At 39.9% G+C, this 3887-nt stretch overlaps 1 protein-coding gene across 1 annotated transcript in view; it reads right to left on the bottom strand.

Annotated features, from left to right (window-relative positions):
- Positions 1 to 2901: 2901 nt before the first annotated feature.
- LOC112068777 (transcription factor GATA-5) overlaps positions 2902 to 3887 on the bottom strand; it is a 10118-nt gene continuing 9132 nt past the window's right edge. Inside the window, exon 8 of the transcript XR_011475213.1 lies at positions 2902 to 3839. The gene's annotated coding sequence lies outside the window, so the exon portion shown is untranslated. The remainder of the gene's footprint in view (positions 3840 to 3887) is intronic.

The raw sequence follows: 3887 nt of genomic DNA, 5'->3' as shown, positions 1-3887 counted from the left end.
CCTCTGCTTAAGCCCGCTGTCACACAGAACGATGAATGGGGCCTTTGGGGAATCGCTGTGGAGACAACTTGCGGAAGTTTTGATTTAAGGCTGAATATTACCTAAATACATGCCTATGTTACCTTCCTTATTTCTGCCACTCCCCTACACACACACACCACACACACACACACACACACACACACACACACACACACACACACACACACACACACACACACACACACACAACACACACACACACACACACCGACCATCAGGATCACTGTTGAGTTTAAAGACAATATCCTGTTTTCCGGCATGGAGGGAGGGAATAATTGAATGGAGTGGCCGGGGTGAAAGAGTTGTGTTACTGCTGCTTGGCCAAGAGGAAAATCCATCGATCACTATGGACCTCAGCCTCAGTCTGTCACACTATCGCTGGCCTTCCCCCTTTCAGTCTGTCCGTAGGTCCCCCGTCTGAGCTGTACTGAATCCATCACAGAAGACAAAGCACTATGGGGGAGGGGGGACTGCTCCACAGGGACTGGAATCACACACACACACACACACACACACACACACACACATTTCCCTGAAGGATGTATCTGAGACGTTTAATTAGAGCGACGACAGAAACTAAAGAGTACTAGCTGAGACCCTGATAGACAGAGTGGTGACTCTTCAGTGACCCTGGTCTTTACTATAGCTAATAAATGACCTCTAGTGGTAAACTTTGTCTCACAATGGTAAATAACATGACGGTGAAAGCTCCAACCTGCAGCAGAATTCTAACCACAGAGCACATGGAGACTGGCCAGCCTTGCTAGTAGACCACCATTTTCACTAGCCCGGGTCCAAAAACTGTGCCGTGTGATATTTGAAAATAAACAATTTCTCTAGCCGGGGGCTAGTTGGGCAAATTTTCTATAAACCCAGTTTAAAAAGTACTAGCCACGGGCTAGCTTAATTTCCATCAGTGCCTTGCTTAGCCTACTACTGCTATGAGTTGTTATCTCAGCCTTGCCCACACAGAGTGTTTTAAACTCCTGTTTCTAAATAAGCTTTTTTCTCTCAGATTAACCCTACAGGAGCAGGTGGCCGTGAGAGATAACTACAGGACTCTCCAGAAGTCCCACTCCAAACTATATAAGCCAACATCTATGAGAACACAAAGCACATCTATGTGAGCTTCAAGAGAGAACACAGTGAGGAGGAGGATGACATTACATGTTTACATGTCTGTCCTTCTTTGTCCAGAGTTTCATCACTCCAAAATGCTCTGAAATGTCTAACCATAGCCAGTCTAACTTCTAACCATAGCCAGTCTAGCATCTAACTATAGATAGTCCTAGCATCTACCATAGATAGTCTAGCTTTTAACCATAGCCAGTCTAACTTGTAACCATAGCAGTCTAACTTCTAACCATGCACAGTCTAACTTCTAACCATAGATAGTCTAACTTCTAACCATCGCCAGTCTAACTTCTAACTATCGCCAGTCTAACTTCTAACCATAGATAGTCTAACTTCTAACCATAGATAGTCCTAACTTCTAACCATCGCCAGTCTAACTTCTAACCATAGCCAGTCTACCTTCTAACCATAGCCAGTTAACTTCTAACCATAGATAGTCTAACTTATAACATAGCAGTCTAACTTCTAACCATAGATAGTCTAACTTCTAACCATGCCAGTCTAACTTCTAACCATAAGTCAGTCTAACTTCTAACCATCGCCAGTCTAACTTCTAACCATAGATAGTCTAACTTATAACCATAGCCAGTCTAACTTCTAACCATAGATAGTCTAACTTTAACCATCGCCAGTCTAACTTCTAACCATCGCCAGTCTAACTTCTAACCATCGCCAGTCTAACTTCAACCATAGATAGTCTAACTTATAACCATAGCCAGTCTAACTTCTAACCATAGATATCTAACTTCTAACCATCGCCAGTCTAACTTCTAACCATCGCCAGTCTAACTATAACCATCGCAGTCTAACTTCTAACCATAGATAGTCTAAACCTTCTAACCCATCGCCAGTCTAACTTCTAACCATCGCCAGTCTAAGCTCTGTAGGAGTGAGCTATTCAGCAGTGTAAGAGTCTAATGACGTAACCCCTTCATCACGATATAACACATCACTCAGTCACACAGCAACTAGCACCACAACAGATAAGAGTATAGAAACAACTTTGAAAATAATCATAAAAGTAGGGTTGTGGGGGCACCTCTGCCTGTGTGTCGCCATGAGGCAGTAAAGCTGATTATTTGTTGCTGACGCGCCAATATTCCTCAGAGGCAGGACCAACGCGTGCCAGCCAGCCCCAGGTCCCAGGGACCATAAAGCACAATTGCAACTCAACCTTTGGTCTGACAACGTTGGCTTGAGCAACAGGAGCACACACACCCTCCACACAAACACAGACACACAGACACAGACACACACATGTTCAACAGTAACCATGTAACCAGTCAGGAGAGATACTCCTAGCCTCCTAATCCACCTCCTACCGAGAACGCACATATTTAACAACTGTAACACACATCAAAATCCGCCTGATATCATTAGTTTGAAACCAAATATTGATTAAAATATGGTCCGTTAAACAGACAAAACATATATATTTTTTTACAGCCTACTATAATGTAGCTTGCATCTATCCGACATAAATGGTTTGGCATCAAACAATTGTTTTCACTATAAATATCACACAGGATGTCAGTGGTTCTGGGAGTAACCCTGCAGTCCACATAATAAACAAGCGAAAATAGATGATTAAGGATTCAACTACTGTATATAACTTAGGTTGGCAGATCATGCACAAAGAAATCCTTAAAAGGTCATATATTAAAATAAAAGATGATTCGTTTCCCCAATTTCTTTAAAATCACTTTTCATAAAAACTCAAAACAATTAATTTTATCGGTTTATTAAACTAAACAGATTTCAAAGAGCATTGCAAAACCAGAGAGACTCTCAGACCTGGTTAAAACAGCTAAAAAAGTATAATTAGACTCAAGTCCCTGAATATTACAATTATACGTTATGAAATACAAATAGAACTCCCTTATATTTCAACAACAAAACAAAAAATACAGCAAATAAAATTTGAATAACATATTCAGAATAATTAACATAAAAGTTATATTTTTCTTTGTCTTACATTTTTGAAAATGAAGTAATTGCACGTTAAATGATCAGACGATACATTGTAAAAAATTTAACTAATAGAACAGTGGTTTTGGAAAATATAGAAATCTGATTCAGGATGCCGTTGAGACGTCTAAAATAAAATTTAAAAAGTATTTAGCTACTTTTAACCTATCTGATAAAATAGAAATGAATATATTTGCATCGTTTGTTAAAATGAACAACATACGTAATTCATTACATACAAAACACATGTAAATGTATACTTCCTATTTTTGAGGTCATACCTTGAACATACAAAACATTCTGAGAAGGTGAAGGGACTTCTGGGATTTGACATGTTGTCTTTGGTGTTTCATGATGATTCTTATCTCAACATAAATAATGTTTCTATGAAAGTTAACCATCTACACGGCAGTAATGAAACACGTTCAGAGGTTATAAAACACTTGCATTTTTTGTCCATCCGGGTTTTGTGTTTAAAGGGATACTTCTGGATTTTGGCAATGAAGCTCTTTATCTGTTTCCACAGAGTCAGATGAACTCGTGGATACCAATTGTATGTCTCTACATGCTAGCAGATACCATAGACTTCCAGTCATTGCGCTAACGCTAATTTCCATTGGCTCGTGAAACTACCTCTAACTTTCTTCATAATGGACACAGAGCCATACAAATGGTATCCATGGGTTCATCTGACTCTGGGTTCAGTAGATAAAGGGGTTCATCTGACTCTGGGTCAGTAGATA

This window comes from Salvelinus sp. IW2-2015, unplaced genomic scaffold (assembly GCF_002910315.2).
Source record: "Salvelinus sp. IW2-2015 unplaced genomic scaffold, ASM291031v2 Un_scaffold712, whole genome shotgun sequence".
In the NCBI taxonomy this organism is placed as follows: Eukaryota; Metazoa; Chordata; class Actinopteri; order Salmoniformes; family Salmonidae; genus Salvelinus; species Salvelinus sp. IW2-2015.
Note: the sequence above shows the minus strand (reverse complement) of the source record. Positions and strands in the feature narration are given on the sequence as shown.